The sequence below is a fragment of the Camelus ferus genome, chromosome 26, assembly GCF_009834535.1.
Source record: "Camelus ferus isolate YT-003-E chromosome 26, BCGSAC_Cfer_1.0, whole genome shotgun sequence".
NCBI classification, from domain to species: domain Eukaryota; kingdom Metazoa; phylum Chordata; class Mammalia; order Artiodactyla; family Camelidae; genus Camelus; species Camelus ferus.
In genome coordinates this window covers 10,664,605-10,683,382 of record NC_045721.1, presented here as the reverse complement: position 1 = coordinate 10,683,382, position 18,778 = coordinate 10,664,605, and the positions used below count along the sequence as shown (strand labels likewise).

At 40.8% G+C, this 18,778-nt stretch overlaps 1 long non-coding RNA gene across 1 annotated transcript in view; it reads left to right on the top strand.

Annotated features, from left to right (window-relative positions):
- The window catches only part of LOC116660094, a 79,469-nt gene that overhangs the window by 46,363 nt on the left and 14,328 nt on the right, over positions 1-18,778 (top strand). The gene's annotated exons all lie outside the window — the stretch shown is intronic.

Here is an 18,778-nt window from a genome sequence, read left to right as displayed (position 1 = left end):
AGTGAATCGTGGCTGTATTTGGGTTGTAACCCCATATCCTCGCTGCTTTCCATGATGGCTGGACAGCCAAAAATATGGCAAGTCTTTATTTCTCCTCTAACAACTCACTTGAGAATACACATAATATATCAACAGAGACTCCCAAGAGTGTTGCTGATATTCATCTAATTGGAAGACTAGCCCCCAGTGGCCAAGAGGCAGAAAGCTGAAATGAATAGACCTGGAATCTTCCTCACACTCACACTCACACTCACGGGCTCAGTGTCTGTCCTCCCCTAGATGATTGACCCCGTGAGGTCAGAGCATGAGTGTCTTATTACATCCCGGTGCTGCTCAGAGGGTATTATAGGTTGAATCGTGTTCCTCTCGAATTCATATGTTGAAGTCTTAACCCACGTGAATGTCACCTTATTTGGAAGTAGGGTCACTGCAGATGTAATTAGTTAAGATGAAGTCATCCTAGAGTAGAGTGGGCCCCTAATCCAATCTGACTGGTGTCCTTATATAAAGGGGAAGTTTGGACAGCGATCCGCATACAGGGAGAAGGCCATGTGAAGACTGGAGTTATGCTGCCACAGCCAAGGATTTACCAGCAGCTAGGAGAGGCTGGAAATAGATCCTTCCCTAGAGCCTTCAGAGGGAGCATGGCTCTGCCTTGACTCTGGACTTGTAGCCTTCAGAACTATGAGACAATAAATTTCTGTTGTCTAAACCACATGGTTTGTGGTACTTTGTTATGGCAACTCTAGGAAACTAATATGAAGGGCCTAGGATTGAAAAGGATGCACATTTGTTTGAATGAAAGTATAAAGAATTTTTGTGTCCCTTCCTAATTGTGAGATCTTGATGAATGAATTTTTTTCCACAATATAAGATGGAAGAAATGTCTCACTTATTTTGTGTCTTTAAATCAAATGTATTCTTCTCCCCATCCCAGTGGGTTAGTAAGTAACTTTAATGTTACCATGGTTCCCCCTCTGCCCCACATCCATGGCTGTTGTGAAGATCCTTGGGGTCTTACATCATTAAAAACCTTTGGAGAGGACTTTTGTTCCTGAGCACATGGAGAACCAAGCTTGTACCACACTGGGCTTCTCATCGAGGCTGGTACCCTGGCCTCCCCAAGAACACCTAAGAACCACGAGCCCTTGGGTCTTGCCATCCCTCCACGATGTAGCAGGTTTCAACTGATTCTCACAACTCTGGAGACCAGGTAGTCATCTCTCCTCCCCCAAAATCCTGTTCCTTTTTCAGTCTTGAAGAATAAAATCTCTCTCCTTAGCTCTCATACCTTCTTCCCTTCTGCTCATTCACCTCTCTCCTCACCACCCGCCCCCCCTACCCCCGAGACATCTTAATAGCTTCAGCTTTCCAAAATCAAAACCAGCAAGCTACATTTGACCTGGGCAACACAAGCCCTTCTTGAGGCAACTGAATGCAATGAGTGGGCTACCATCTTCTTGGGAACAGCAAAATTTAGTGTGAATGAAACACTATTGTTTCAATGTTGTTCCCAATTATTTACTCTCTCTTTCTATAAGAGGGTTAGACACCCTGCCCACTGCTATGTGACTTGTCATGCTCCCTTGTGAAAAATATATGTTCCCTGCCTCCAGTAATGTCAGGCTTAGCTTTGGCCAGTGGGAGATGAGCAGACATGACATGTCTGAGCATTGTTCCCACTAGCACCCCTTACTTTTTCCCTTTGTCTTGGGAATAGTATATTCCATATATAGGCATATCTCACAGATAAAGTGAATATTGCAGTAAAACAAGTCACATGAATTTTTGGATTTCCCAGTGCCTATAAAAGTTATGTTTACACTATACTGTAGTCTGTTAGTGTATGATAGCACTGTATCTTAAAAAATGTGTATACCTTAATTAATAATACCTTATTGCTGAAAAATGCTAACCATCATCTGAACCTTCCGCAAGTCATAATCTTTTCACTGGCAGAGGGTTGAAATATTGAAACAATTACCAAAATATGACATAGAGACACAAAATGAGAAAATGCTATTGGAAAATGGCACTGATAGATTTCCTTGATGCAAGTTCAATTTATAAAAGTACAGTATCTGTGAAGTACAATAAAATAAAGCGTGATAAAACAAGTAACGCCTCTAGAACATTCAACCTTGATTCTCATGGGACAGACCTACAACCAACTTGCAGCTTGTGCAGAGCCATAGTCTGGAGCTAACCCACAGCTGATGCATAACACATGTGAGAAACAATTCTTTGTTATTGTAATCTACCAATTCACACTCATGTTTCTCCTCATGCTTGTGTGAAACTTTCTCTTACTAAATGTTATTGTAATGTACCAAGATTTAGAGCCTAGGGTTGTTTGTAATCATAGTATAATCTAGCAAAATCTTACTAGTAAAATACCGAAATAATTATCCTTCTGTATTGGGAAGGATTACTTCCCTTCTCTGAGCCTCCTCTCATTACATGTGAAGTTGATTGGTTGGGCCACATGATATCTTAGGTTCTTTCTAGTTCTAATCTGCTAGAATTCTACATCAATATGACCAGGGTCCACAGGATTCATCCATGAGGCATCTGCTCACCTCTTGCCCTCTACTTGCCCTCTTCTCTACTACAATCTTCGTTCTAACCCTGATATATATGACACAGCAGGGAGCCAGCATTGCAGTGTAGAAAGAACTGTGGTTTAGGACACATGCAGACTCAGTTCTAATCCCAGTAACCAATTCCTATCTGTTTGACTGTCAGTAAGAGTTAAGTTTACCTAAACTCTGAGCTTTCATTTTCCCATCTGTAAAATGGGAATAATGATAGGATCATGAACAAGAAATAGGATAACACATGTAAAGTTTCTAATACAGAACTTGTCAGACGTTAGGTATGAGTAATTGTTAATTCCCTTCTTTAAGGGTTTTCTTCACCCAAGAAGATTTGCAACTTAATGTAAATCAAGTCTAAGAAAAAAGGGAGAAATTCTGAAAATTCATTTCAGATATCAGCTGTAGACAGAGGAGGTGATATTAGGAACTCCTTTTTCCCACACATTAAACATATGGAAGGATGGAGCCTCTGTCGTTTCACTTACTTTCCATGGTCAAGGTTGTTGTAACTAGGGCGAGGAGATAGAGTTCTCTCACAGGGATAAGTAGTGAACACTTGGAATAATGGTACACCTACCTCAAGGAGTCCACACCTCTTTCTTAAGGAAGCCTAGGGAACAAACCCAAGAAATAGAGGGTGGTAAGCTAGATCCAATGCTGCTGAGAGGCTGAGTGAGAGGAGGTCAGAGAAGTGACCACTGGGTTTGGAAATACAGTGGTCTTTTGTTTCATCAGTAAGTCATTCTTCTAAGCTGACGTATTAAGTACTTACTATTGTGTACTTTCTGTGCTAGAAGCACATGATGGTAATACTCTTGTCATCACTACTTCTGTACTCTGAAAATAGAGCTGATTAAGGGTCAGTGATACCCTGGAGCAGCTTGTGGGTCCAATAATCAAAGGTATTTGACCACAAAAGTAGAAAGTGTTAATAAGAGAAGAAGGCCATTAGACAGAGGTGGTTTTAATACCTTAGCAGCCTGTGTAAGCAAACCAGAACCTGACCCTGCAAATGCCACAAGTTATCCAACTACAAACAGCCAACTAGGCTTTTCCGCAGAAGACACACAGTTAAGCTACAGCCAATCAAACAATTTCCTCCCTTTGCTTCCACCTTTTCTCGATAGAAGTCTTGCCCCCTACCTTGTTATCATGGAGTGCTCAGGACACTTCTTCTTTGGCATTGTCGATTTCAGTAGATGTTTGCTCAAAAAAACTCTTAAAATTTTAATACGCCTGTTTATCTTTTAACAAAGATAACCTGAATTTTGATTTGTTCATAGTTACGTGCATTTTTGGAGAGGAATCTTTGGCTAAACAAACAGCAACTAGTATACCTTCTGACCAAATTAGCTTAAGGGGTTTTTCTGAAGACAGAAGAAAGCACTGACCAATAAGTTTGCGTTTCCTGGAAGATTCTCTACAATCCTTCTTATTAGTTAGATGTGCCTGGCTCATCCCTCACATTTCCCCCAGACCTAACTCTCTGCTTGTTGGAGAGGAATCTGCAGGAGTTTACAGAGTTGGGGGTGGGGACTGTGTTGGTGAAGCAATAGCAGTGATGTGGGACTGAAATGCTGACTCTATGTGTTTTTCTCCTCAACCTGCTTGTGGTTGAACACAACCCCTGCTGTCATTTTGATATTTGGCAAGGGCCTGAAAAACCTGAAATTTCGCCATGTGATCTGTATCTACTTTGACATTTTAAAAGAATTGCTTTTTTAAAATGTAAATCCTAACTCTGTGATTTTTTTCCTTTAATAGTTGAGAATATTATGGTTGGTAAAGAGATCTCCAAGTTTTGAGGCTTAAACTATTAAAAAAAAAAAGTGAGAATCTCTACAACCCTGACAAATTTAGCCTCTCCTCTGTGTATATCTGGAGATGAGGGAGCTCATTGTCTCACTACCCAAGGGACAAAACCAATTTTCAACTAATGGGATTCTAATTTTGAGGAAATCGTTTCTGATGCTTAATTAAAACTTGCCTCCTTGTAATTTCCATCAAGTAATTTATGCTGGGGATAATGTAAGTGTGCATATTAGTCAAGCTTTTCTATAAACTGAAACAATAGGATATATATAGATATATATGTAAGAGAAGATTTATTATAGGAACTACCTCGTACAATTTTGGAGGCTGAGAAGTACCCCCATCTACCTTCTGCAAATTGGAAAACCAGGAAAGCCAGTGGTTTAATTCAGTCCATGTCCAAAGGTCTGAGAACCAGGAGTCTGCTGGTGTAAGTCCCAGAGTCTAAAGCCTCAAGAACAGGAGCTCTGATATCTGAGGGCCAGAGAGGATGGACTTCCCTGATCAAGAAGATAGAGTGAGAATTCTCCATTCCTCCACCTTTTTATTCTGTTTGGGTCCTTGATGGATTGGATAATGCCAGCCCACAATGGTGAGGGTGGATCTTCTTTACTCAGTCTACTGATTCAAATAATTCTCTTCTAGAAACATCCTCATAGACACACCCAGAAATAATATTTTACCAGCAACCTGAGCATCCCATAGCCCAGTCAGATGGACACATAAAATTAACCATGACAGCATGGTACAATAAGAAATATATTTGTTGTGGGAGGGTATAGCTCAGTGGTAGAGTGCATGCCTAGCATGTATGAGGTCCTGGGTTCAAGCTCCAGTACCTCCATTAAATAAATAGATGAATAAACCTAATTACCTCCCCCACCAACACCCCTCAAAAAAAGAAATATATTTGGCCTTTGGACCTGGTACCCAGGTACAGAGCTCCAGAAACTCCTGGAATTTCCTGATTGATAGGAGTGTCTTTTGTTATTCATAATGAGCCCCTTCTGTCACACCTGAGTTTATGCTAATCAGGTGACTTAAGGTGGGACCTCTGGATAGCTTCAGGATGGGGGTCAGTCAAAAACCAAGCCAACATTAGAGGGTTGGACTTTCGGCTCTACCACCCTGGCCTCTGAGGAAGGGAGAGTGGATGGAGATTGAGTTCAGTCACCAAAGGCCAATGATTAATTAATCATGCCAAGTAATGAAACCTCTATAAACACCCATAAATGACAGGGGTTGGGGAGATACCAAGTAGATAAGCACATCCATGTGCTGGGAGGCTGGGGCAACCCAACTCCACAGAGACAGAGGCTTCTGCACTCAGGACAATTTCAGACATCACCCTATGTACCTCTTCATCCAGCTATTCAACTGTGTCCTTTATAATAAGTTGTTATAGTACGTATAGCATTTCCCTGGGTTCTGTGAATCATTCTAGCAAATTATGGAGTCTGAGGCTGGGTAGGTGTGGGAACTTCTGAATTTTCAACCAAGTCAGAAATGCGGGTCTGATATTGGTGTCTGAAGTGAGTGAGGAATGTTTTGTGGGAACTGAAATCCTTTAACTTGTAGGAGAATCTAACTCCTGGTAGTTAGTATGAAAATTGGACTGAATTGTTGGACACCCAATTGGTATCCAGAGAATGAGAGAATAAGACAAATCTACTCCATCTTTTATATAAAAATCCTTTGGCTATTCTTTAGTCTTCTCTTATGTCAAACATCTTTAATTCTTCAAACTCTCGCATGAGGTAACTGACCAACTGCTCATCACCCATGTCAACCTTCTCTACTACTCATCAGAAACTCTAGTTTGTAAAAGTCCATCTTACAATGCTATACTTAAACTTCAGCACGCTTCTCTAGACATGGCCTTAAGAGGACATCACAGGTGCCCTAGGCAAGTTAATAATTTTATGCCCTTTCAAATGGACATGCCCCAAATACGCGTCTATTATTTGGAGTGGGGCTAGGAGGGTTGGCCAGCAGAAATCCTGGACCTCTTTATTGTCCTGACCAGTTCAGGTTTTGCCCAATCACAAGCACCCTACCCAGCAAACACCAGTTTTAAAGATAACAAAACCCATCTCCTTGAAAACCCATTAGTAACCCTCAGCTATAACTCGGACGTGTCTTCAGAGAACTCATCTCTAATGCCAGTGAGCTTATCAGAAAGTATCAAGTTCAACCAAGAAATCTAGGAAATGACATTTTCTCCATCTTCTTACACATCCTATGATACTGAGCATCTTATAGTTTGGAGCCCTGGACACCAGCATGGCTGACATGCTCCTTAATTCAGCACTAGATGTGACCAATTATTTCCTGTATTCTGGGTTACTATGTTGACTGTATCAACATTTAAAAAATCCTATGACAGTACAGCTTTTAGGAGATTGTGGCTAACTTTAAAAGGAGTTTTTCTTTTCTTACATGAATTGCCAAGCCAGTCTCCTCCTCCTATATTTATATGTTTGACTTTTACAAGCCTGAATATAGAATTTTACATGTAGCCTGGTTGATATTCACTTTGTAAGATTCAGTGAACCATTTTAATTTGTCAAAAACATTTTTAATTTTATTCAGATATGTCAGTATGGGATATTTTAGGCAATTGGATTGTCTCATTAACAAAAATTTGGAGATGAAAATTTGATCACTAAATTAGGGAAATTTTTTTCTTTATATTCTAGAGATGTGCTATCTTAACAGTAGTCACTACCCTCATATGACTTTTGAACTCTTGAAATGTGTGCAAATTGAGTTGTGCTCTAAGTGTAAAATGCACACCAGATTTCAAAGGCTGAGTATTAAAAAATGAAATATTTCATTAACAATTTTTTAAAATGTCGATTACGTGTAGAAATGATATTTGGGTATATTGAATTAAATAAAATGTTATTAGTTTTTTTGCCTATTTCTTTTAACATGTTAAAATGTGGCTAGTTGAAAATTTAAAGTTACATTTGTGACTTGCATTTGTGGCTCGCATAATATTTCTACTAGATAGTGTTACTCTAGAGGTTGAAGTGACTTCTAGCTTCCCTCTCCTAGAATTAGATAATTAGAGCAAACTTGAGTTGGGCAGTGGAAACTTGGACAGAAGGCAGTGGAAATTTTGATGCAAGTACCAATGTGTTGGTATGTGAGTGGAGGTAGTAGTATCGGGCAGTCAGAGAGCAGCATGTATGTATGTGGTGTGTAAGTAGGAGGCTTGAAAAGGGGCAGGAGATGAGAGACAGTGTCTAGCAAGGCAGGGAGAAGACACCCAAACTGACCAGCAATTTTCTACAATTCCCATGTAATATATCATCCCTGCTGATGTCTTGGTTGTATGAGAGTTTATCCATATGGCTCACCCCACAGCCTTTCCCCCAGTCCACCCAATCAGGGAAGTCTAGGCTGCTCAGTCTAGCCTGGTACCTCTTTAACTAAGCCCATCCATGTTTTGCCAGCAGAGGAAGAGAAGAAGTGGAGATTCATACCCTGCTATATTTCCTCCTCTCCATCCACGCAGAGCAGACAGTCACCATCTGTGAGCCCAACGTGTGGAGACCATGCTGTCTCTTGTATAAACACAAAATGCAAAGCCAAGCTAGCTAACACCAGTCCATGTAGCTAACAGCAGTACCCACACCTCTGTGTTGAATTTTTGAATTATGAAGGCAACTGGGTAGGCCTTCATACTGAATGCTCCACATGTTCCCATTAACTGTCAATTCCTATGTAAACAGGAGGTACTAGTCCCATCCAAGATGGTAGAAGTCTCACATTGGCAGCCTGAAGTCTGAACATTGCCCTCAGATATATTTTGTTTGGCTTACACAAGGTTTTAAAAAGTTGAACCAACTTTGGAAAATCAAAACATCTCCCATTAAACTCTAGAGTTTGAGCTTCCCTTGAAAATTCCTAAGAGAATATTGGGTCAGTGTTCCCACAGAGTAGAAGTGGGCTGGAGTAGAGTAACAGTAACCTCATTACCCCAGGCCTGTGATCACCCTGCCAGGATCCCTGGGCACGTGCACAGACACCGCCAAATCTACACAGTGGAGTTGTCCAGCCGGTCCATGGATTCATCTGTGTTCACTCCCCTTTGGTCTTCCTGATCGGAGAGCCAGAAAGAAAATGCCATCAAGAAAGTGGCATGACGCAGTTTTATCGTGATGGTTTTATTGCCAGGGAGGTGTAAGAGTTAGGTGAAGGTGGAGGTTCTAGAAGGGAGAGATTAGGAGCCTGGATACGGCTTCTAACTGGATGTGTTTCCAGTAGAGTGGGAACAAGGAAGTCTAGTTAGCCACTAGCCAAAACCCATGCAACTGTTTCTGCTTCCTTACACTAGTGGACTTACATTTAGAAGGGTAGCTTTTCCCTCCTAATAAAAGGAAAAGACAGTGTAGCAATTGCATGGGGTCCATGTGGGTGGAACAGATTGCATAATGGTTTGCTAGCCAGCTGGATGGAGGAACACCCTGCTCTCCGAGTGATAAAGGGCCGTGTGCTCACACTTCTGAGGTCCAAAGAGCAGGTCAGTCCCATGCCCCTGTGTGGAGGCTGGGACAGAGGGTCGAGAAAAAAGGCTGCCTTGTTTAAAACAGTCGTCTCCTGTGATATTCCACATACTAGGTTTTTATTTTAAAGTAACAGAATTAAAAAAATAAAAACAAAAACAGAAAAGGGATGGTAACCCAAACACAACAGCACCTTTTTTTTTTTTTTTAAAGCATATTGGATAGAAAGATATTGCTTAAGAAAGACCTGAGTTTCTTTCACATTCCTGAGGTGAATCTAGATAGCTTTTATAAACTTAAGTCCACTCTGCTTGCTGATTTTGGCCTCATTTCCTTTTAGAGAAAGAAAAGACTTTTGACAAGCCCTCAACCCATGGTGTGTTTTCACTCCTTAGTGATGTCTAATTCAGGAGGCCAATTTTAGCCACATTGGGCAGCTTCCTGAAGGAGGGTCAGGTCTCACATGTTCTGTAGTGACCAGTTTATATTGAGGACCAAACTGGCCTCTTTTAAATGACCGTGCCCTTAGCCAAGATCTAGTTTCCTACTGACAGTGATCGTAGTGTGAGCTGGTCATTAAGTCATATGTTTGTTTGCCTATTTGTTTGGAGTAGGGATGGGGCTGAAAGAAAGACCTGTTAGAAGCTGAGAGATTGACTGAAATTTGACTTGCATTTTATTATAAATGTGTTCAGTGATTTTCTCCTGAATCCAGTTCTGATCCATGCAATCTAACACAAACCAGTAAAAAACAAACAAAAATGGCTACTCCACTTTATCCCTACTCTTGTATTCTCAAAGTTTCTTCTATTTTCCTTACTCTGAGTCCAGCCTACCAGGATAGCTCTGAATTCACATCTCTTACTGCAGCCTTTAGTTTTTAAAGGATTGGATTTTTTTTCCTTTATAGCACTACAGGTACATTTATAAATCATCACCCTATGATAGCCTTTGCATTACTCCGTAAGTTTCATGGTGTTGTTTATCTTTGAACTTCTGTATGCATTGTCTGCTCAACTAAACTATGAGCTCATTGACAGTAGTGTAAGTATCTTGTACCTTTTTGTGTTGGTCCTGGCTCTCTGGAGAGTGCTATGTGCAGGATAGGTTCTCAGAAACAATTTGCTGAAGAAATGGCACCCTGATTGATTTGGAGCATAGAATTTGCACAAAATGGTGATTATCTTTGCTCTTAGTTGTAGGTAAAGTCAAGAGATTGGGAGATTCATTCAAACAGGGACTCAGAATCAGAATATCACCTGTCTAGGGGCAGGTATTCTAACTCCACACCCTAGTGGATGGTCTCCTCCATGATGGTGCCAAGGTTTACATTTGGCTTTTCTGGGTTTTATGTTCCCTTATCTGTGCACCCCTCACACACCACACACACACACACACACACACACACACACGCACACACACACACACACACATGCAGAGACATCACACACCACATGTACCTCTCTGTTTTGCTTCTGCATTCTTCCTCATCTTCTGTTCTCTAGAAATATTCAATTTTTTAAAAGCTACACTGAGTGCCTAAGGTAAAACCCATTGAGGTGGTATTTCTCAGGAACCACAAATTTAGGGAATGGATTATTAAGATCAAAAATTATTTTTTAGAATTTTAACTAAACCAGTCCAGAATTCAAGAGCACCATGGCTTCATGCGTTGTATAGATTGCTTTACCTTTTATCCAAATATAAATTTTATCAGCATTTGAAGAGCTAAGAAAGGAGAGACCTCTTGGGAAGGGAAAGTCTATTATAGCACGCTCTTACACCACCCTAGGCTGTCTGGGCCATTCTGAACAATGCAGGCAATTGAAGAATTCAAATGAGTAGGTGATCCTTTCCATCTTTACAAGGCATCTCTGGAATACCCCAGCACTGGGGTTTCAGTGGATCCTGAGACTTCCTTCCTCTGGCACAATCTTCCTATCATGATGGGCCATGTTTCAAGGTCTTTATATTACACATGCCCAGGCAACTTTTGAGTTTATTCTAAACGTCTTTTTTTTTTAATTAACTTGTTTTAAAAAGGAATTTTTCATCCCCTCCGACCAAAAAAAGAAAAATCTACTTCACTTCAAAGTGCCTGTTATGGGCTGAATTGTGTCTGCCCCAACCCCCACCCCACCCCAACCACCAAATTCATATGTTCAGATTCTAACCCCACTACTTCAGAAGGTGACTGTATTCGGAGATAGGGTCTAATGAGATAATTAAGGTAAAATAAGGTTATATGAGTGGACCCTAATCCAATATGACTGGTGTCCTTACAAGAAGAGAAGATTGAGACACAGAGATGTATACAGGGAAGAGCATGTGAAGACACAAGCCAAGGAGAGAGGCCCCAGAAGAAACTGAAACTTCTGACACCTTGACCTTGGACTTCCAGCCTCCAGAACTATAAGAAAACAAATTTCTGTTATTTAAGCTACGCAGTCTGTGGTGCTTTGTTATGGCAACCTGGGCAGACTAATACAGTGCCCCAGCTCATTTTCTCAACAGCGCTGAGAAAAATTCATTTTGAGGATAAAAATTACCCCATGAAGGAATCTGTCCAAAGCCATGAAGCTAAACAGGATCGTAACAATCAGGTTTTTCAAAGCCCTATATACCTTTTTTTTTTTTTCCAGTCTACGGTTTTAAAAACAGTTATCCTAAACAATAAGCTTGATTCCTGTGGAAGAGCAGTTCTCACCCCAGCTTCACACCACAATGAACTAGAGAGATTTGAAGGAAAATTACCCATCTCTGGGCTCTACCTCCAGAGTTTCTGGATGGTTGGTTTGCAGTCAGCACTAATACCCCACCCCAGTTGATTTTAATGTGTAGCAAGGGATGAGAAAAACTGCTCTAAAAACCAGTTGATTAGAAAACCCCTGAAAATTTCCATCACTCTATTTCTGCCTTTTAAAAGACTCAGATTTCAAAAATTCATTGTATATTGTTCCACCAATGTAAAATAGATTTTTTTCCTCCAAATATCTCTCCATCCTTTCAGTCCCCAAATCATTTTAGAGTTGATATTGCACCATTTAGTGAGAACAAACTATTTAGTAATTTCCTCACCACTGATCAATGCAAGTTACAAAATGGCAGCTAGCCTTTTAGGGAGCATTTTTAAATCCTCAAGTTTCAGCAAGCGTTTATGTCTAGAAGAAACTCCATTTGGATAGGGGTGCTCTGTATCACCCTAATTAGCAGCACAGCAACGCAAGCCCTGTAGAGAACTGGCCTAATTTGGTGGAACTGGGTTGAGAGCCAGGTTTCTGGAACTTGGCAGCGAGTGAAAGCACTACGGGCACCAATTAGCCAGCGTTGCCTTCAACCCCTAGCTGCTTAGTGGCAGCCTTTTAATGTTTGTTGGTTTTTCATTAAAGATTGATCTGACTCTGCGGATTTCTAATGTCCTTTTATTTGGTAAGTCAATGCCAGTCTGGCAGTAGCACATACACAAGATGTTAAAAAAAAAAAAGTCTTGGCAGAAACTGACTTTCAAAGTTCAGCTCTATAATTCCAGAAGAAAAGAGATGAAAAAAAAAAAAAATGGTGGTGGAGTGAGATGCAAGCCCCTCCCTCAAGGCAGTGGGACATCTAAGGGGCTGAGAGGCACAGCTGCTCCTGGGCCCTGGAGTTGGGGGGAGTGGAGAGGAGTGAGAGGTTATCTTGAGCAGTTTTTCCCAAAGGATAAAAATCTTAATGCTGTCTGTTTCCTACAATAGCTTTCAGGTTATTACCTTGGGTCTTAAGAAAGGAAAGTAGGTAAGTAAGAGGTTAGTTTGGCCTGTGGGAGAAAGAAAAAGAAGTTTTAATAGTACATTCAAGCTTCATTGCCAGAAGCCATTGCAGCGGCCAGGGTAGACAAAATTGCTTCAATACTGAATTTTCTGCCTCTTGAATATACTGATTGGCTGGGTGATGTAACCTGCCTAACCAATCAGATCGAGCCTCTCTGGGGCAACTCCAGACTAGCTGGAAACTGAACCTCATAATTGGCAAGATTCCCATCGCCAATTTATCTTGCATCTAACGAAGTATCCTGACTATAATTTCTGGCAGGAGCTCATGATGAGAGTACTTGTTAACAGCCTCATTGATAATTTGCCCTAAGTGGTTAGGACCACTGTTGTTTCTGCTGTGGCAAACTGGGCTTCCCTAGGGTTGGTGGTCTAAGGAGTTGTGTCACCTGCAATATGGCCAAGGGCACAGAAGAGTTTAAGACTGGTAGTCTTATCCTCTAAGGGCTGGCTAGAGCTTTGTTTAATATGGCTTATGTTCTTACAGCTTGAAAAGTCCTGCTTCCAGGGGTTCAACAATAGTGTCTGTTGATGCCAGCCTATCATATCATATCATATCATATCATATCATATCATATATGATATATATCTTGATATATACCTATACACTCATATATATATACTTCAGAAGTTAACAACAGTGTCTGTTAATGCCAGCCTTACTATATATATATTATATGTAATAAGCCAGACTTTTCCAGTTAATATATTTCAGCTGGAAAATTCCTGTTTCCAGGGGTTTAACAACAATGTCTGTTAATGCCATTATTAACAGGGTCTTTGCTTGCTGTTCTCTCTGCCTGAAATGTGTTTTCCCAGATCTCTGTATGCTTCACTCACTGACCTCTTCAGGGCTTCACTCAAAAATCACCTTTTCCTTGACCATACAATTTAAAATTTCAAAGCTTCCCCCACTGCCCACATTTCATATGTTGTCATTTTTTCTCCTTAGCTCACACTTTCTAAGGTACTATATATTTTATTTATTTGTCTTTTATTGCCTGCCTTCCCCCACTAGGCTGTACACTCCACGAGGGCAGAGATTGTGTAGAAGTGACACATAATGAGCAGTTAATAAATATTTGCTCAATGAATAAAATAGTCATATTTATTGAGAGTACACTGAGTTCAAGGCCCCATGCTCTTTGCTATGGAGGATACAAAACCATCTAAGACAGCCTGTGTCTTCCAGGAGGTCACCAACCAGTTGGCAAGGAAATGAGAGCTAACAGTATAAAACACTATGGTAAGTGCCAAATGAATGATCTGGATAATAATATGAGCAGATGTCAGAGGAGGGAGAGACCAGAAAGGGACCATGTGGTCAGGGTGGGCCCTATGGGTAAGGTGAGCCTTGAACATGACCTTAGAAGAGGAAGGCATTGGGTAAGTGTAGAAGAAGGGAGAGGGTGTTGTAGGTGGAGGCTTTGCCTCCTTCAGTGACTTTGCTGATAAGACACTTAGCCCTGGTAGTGCAAAAGCCACAAGGGATGCTCTGATTCGCACCTTAGCCTCCACCTTGGTCTTGTTGCCATCTGGACATCCTCAGATAAAAATGCTCAGGCACCTTCCAAGTGATCTGGTCACCTCTAGGCTGGGCAAGCTGTAGGACTGCTTCCTTGAGCTAATGACCCTAATTACCTAAACTCCCCTAATGAATAAGGGGAACACTCATGCTTCCCTAGCACTGGCTTCTTGGAACTTATAACTTACTTGTCTTATAACCGGAAGTTTATATCTTTTGGTCACCTTCATACATTTTTGCCCACCTGCCCCCCGCCCCTGGCAACCACCAATCTGTTCTCTGTATATATCAGTTTATTTTTTTAAATCATACAATATTTGTCTTTCTCTGTCTGACTTACTTCATTTAGCATAATGCCCTCAAGATCCATCCATGTTGTTGCAAAAGGCAGGACTTCCTTCTTTTTTATGGCTGAATAATATTCCTGTGTGTGTGTGTGTGTGTGTGTGTGTGTGTGTGTGTGTGTGTGTGTGTATCATATCTTCTTTATCCACTCATCTGCCAGTGGATACTTAGATTTTTTCCACATCTTGGCTATTGTAAATAATGCTGCAGTAAATATGAGCGTGCAGGTATCTTTTCAAGATAGTGTTTTGTTTTCTTCAGATGAATACCCAGAAGTAATCTTTCTAGATTATATGATAGTTCTCTTTTTGATGTTTTGAGGAACCTCCATACTGGCTGTACAATTTACATTCCCACCAGCAGTGCACAAATTTTGCTCATTCTCCACAACTCCATCAACAGTTGTTATTTCTCATCTTTTTGATCATAGCCATTCTGACAGGTGTGAGGTGATATCTCATTGTGGCTTTGATTTGCATTTCCTTGATGATTCGTGATGTATCTGTTTGCCATCTGTATGTCTTGCCTGGAAAAATTTCTACTCATTTTCTCTGCCCACTTGTAAATAGGATTTTTTTTTCCTATTGCGCTGTATGAGTTTCTTATATATTTTGGATATTAACCCTGTATCAGATATGTGCTGCAAACATTTCTTCCATTATGTAGGTTTTCTTTTCATTTTGTTGGTGGTTCCTTTGTTGTGCAGAAGCTTTTTAGTTTGATGGGGTCCCCTTTGTTTATTTTTATTTTGTTGCCTAGTTTTTATTTTTTATTGCCTGCTTTCACCACATTGTAACTGGCTCTTCTTTTGTCCAAAAGACAGGACACTAGCTGGTTAATTATGAAAGTAAGAGCCACAACACAAACCCAGCAGAAAGTCTGTGGGGAAAACTATTTCAGTTTAAGTTTAGACCCACCAGTTAACACTTCTCTTCACTTGCAACTAAACGCACATTAATGTTTTGATAGATATTTAAAAAGGGTATGATGATAGTTGGAGATTCCTTCCATACAAACCCAGTCTCCCCTGGATTTGGAATCTCAATTAGAAAAATAGACTTCAAAAAAAATAGTTTACCAAAAACATTTAAATTCTTAGGCAAAAGAGGCTTTCTTACTCTTTCCTTTTTTTCTAGACTCTGACCCCGTGGAAGAAAAGATATCCTATTTGGAGACAGTCCTATAGCCCAAAAGAGTCTCTCTTTTCTTTGGTGGGCTCTCAGAAACCACTGGGTTACTTGAATCTCAAATTAACCCATGTGTAACATGAAATCAATCAGGGAGATTTTTTCCATGGAAATTATACAATTTTGTAGGAGTTAGTTTACGCTTTTTTCCTTTCTAATCCAATACAATTCAATAGCTCCACTCAGTCCTCTTCTAACACACACACTCACAAATAGGAGGTTCCAAATCATTTGCCATTTAGCAAGTGTTTCCTCCTATCCTTTGATTTACTTCTTTTACATTTAAAGTAGACACTGCACTTGGTTGGAAGGTATGACTCTAATTCAAACTCAGCCCTCCTGGCCTGTTCACAAGGGAAGTTTTGCTGTAAAAGATGAATTGCGAAGTACTAGCTGAGTAGAACGAAAACAGTCAATGCAATTGGCCTTTGGTGCATTTTGGAGCTAATGATACTGAAGTCAATATGACTGGAAAAGAAAAATAAATGTCAATCCAAATACCAAAAAAGGAATAATCTACTGCAAGACTGCAAGAATCCTAAGCAGTTCCCAGTGCTCTAAGACTGCTCTGAGAACCATATCAATACACTAGACTCACGGTAATTAAAAAATCTAAAAAGCCGATACTTATTTTGTCCAAGGCTCAAGTGGAAATCCAACCTGGACTATGAACAAATTAACACAAAGTTCTGATCGTGCTTAAGCTGGGGCAGTTAGAAATTATTCTTGAAAGAGTATTTCTATCAAGAACTTTTCTTCTAAAGCTCAAAATACTAGATAATCATAAAAGTTGGAAGGGACTTAAGAAACTATCTACTTGCTTCATTTCATCGATTTGGAAGCTGTGTCTCAGAAAGCCAGACAGAGAGTGACACGTGATGAAGTCAGAAAGGTGGGCTGCGTCCAGAACCCTGCAAGCTATGACAATGAGTTTGAGTTTTATTTCATGTGCCATCAGGAGACTTTGGAGGGCATTAAACAGTATAGTCACCAGATCCAATACGTGTTTTCAAAGGGTAACTCTGGCTGTTGTGTGGAGAATATATGTGGAGCAGAGAGCATTAAGGAGACCAGTTAGGCTGGTGGGAGGGTGCAGGAGAAGGGGTTGGTGGCATGGACATCGGACGTGGGAGGCAGAAATGGAGGTGGAGGTAGATGGAAGGATTTAGGGTATATGTTAGAAGTGGCACCCACAGGACCTGCTGATGGGGTGTGAAGGAAAAAGAGAAATCAAGGAAGCCAGCAGCTGCAAAGACTGGCAGCAAACAGGTGTTTTAGCTGGAAATGACAAGTTGAGTTTTAAATATAGGACATTTAGGTTGCTTGTGAGACACATATTTCTTTAAACATTCTCTGATTTAGTCTAACGTTTGCCCCTATGTGCCTGAATTAAATGAGCTTCCTGTGTCATGCTCTAGAAACTTCACTCAAGTTCTTGCCTCTGGTTCTTGGACAAGAGTCAGTTGTTCTTCAATGACAACAATGATGTCATAGACTTGAGAAGATGTCCTAATTTCCCATCTAGAGATGCCCCTCCTGGTTTCTTGTTGTGTTCAGCTTTTCTTTCCCTTTATAGACTGCCCTGGGGCATCTGCATTGCGGGTGGGAGAGGCAGTGGGGCAGGTAGACCAAGGAGACCCAGAAGGCAGAGAGACAACTGGGTCATAGGCACCACCAGGTGACCCTCAGTAGCCCTGGATTGAGTGGTTGGCATTTCTGTTTAGGTTGGGGCAAACAGTGGGTAGTCGAAGAAAATGAAATTGTATAGAAGATGTTTAGTTTGGAGAAAACTGAAATGAGGAAAGGAAGCCAGCAACTTGTCAAGGGAGAGGAGAGGGGACCAGAATTGCCTGTGTATCCGATGGAAAGAACCCAGAGGAGGGTCTTGACGAACCAAATAGATGAGCTCATTTCCTCAGGGACCAGGAATCTGGAGAGGGGATGCATTCCAAGTTGCGTTGATGGAAGATACTGTGAAGAGAAGTGAGCTTCCCAGATAAACAGGTAGCAGAAGACCTGGGCTGAGGGTAGAGGACAGGTTTCAAGGACTAAACAAAGCAGTCTAGCTTTATTTGCTTTTAGGGTTTTTAGTTTGTTTGTTTGTTTTCTGGGGTATTTTTTAGTGCAAACTAAGGCAATCTGATCTGAATGCTCAAGATTATATATATGATTTTCCCCCCAAGGGTTTTTATATACCTAGTATTCCTACTATCATCATGTAGTTGAAATTTACTATCTGCTCACTAATTTCAGTTTGTAAAATGGTAAAAGACCATGGGCACTGGAGACAGAGCCTGGGTTTGAATCTTGACCCTACCATCTACTAGCTATGAAATTGGACATGTTACTTAAATCCTCTGTGTCTCAACTACCTCATCTTTAAAATGGGAGCAATGACAGTCCCCACCCAGTAGGGCTGTTGTGAGGATAAAAGGAGCTAATAACTGTTATGCCCTTGAAGTAGTTCCTGGCACATATTAAGCCCACTAAAATACCATTTCCTAGAGGGAAAAGAACAGAGGAGAAAACGGGGCAACAATTGTAGCTTCTTAGTCCCCCAAGTTTTTGTGAGATTAAGGAGAAGGCCAAAGTGAACACAGGTGACTTTTATCACCTCATCTTGGTATGCTGGCATAAGCGATCTTCTCTGCAAAGACAGAGAGCCACTGGGTCATCTCTTTCCTACAATAGAGGAAAAGGAGGGTGACTACATGAGTCAATTACACAGCATGTGGAAAATATAAAAACAGCAGCACAATGTCTGAATGTGCCTCCTAAAAGCATTGCTAAGTGATTCACCAAGCCTGAGACATAGGCAGATGGTGAGATCCCTTGAAATGCCACAGGGAAACATCTGGAGGCTTTACAGATTAATAGCATTAGAAAGATGCTATTAGGAATATCCTGCATTAGAAACATCCAACGCCTGACTTTTGCCACTATCCCCTTTGGTTTATGCCATTTCTCTCCTGAGGAAACAAACTTTTAAAAA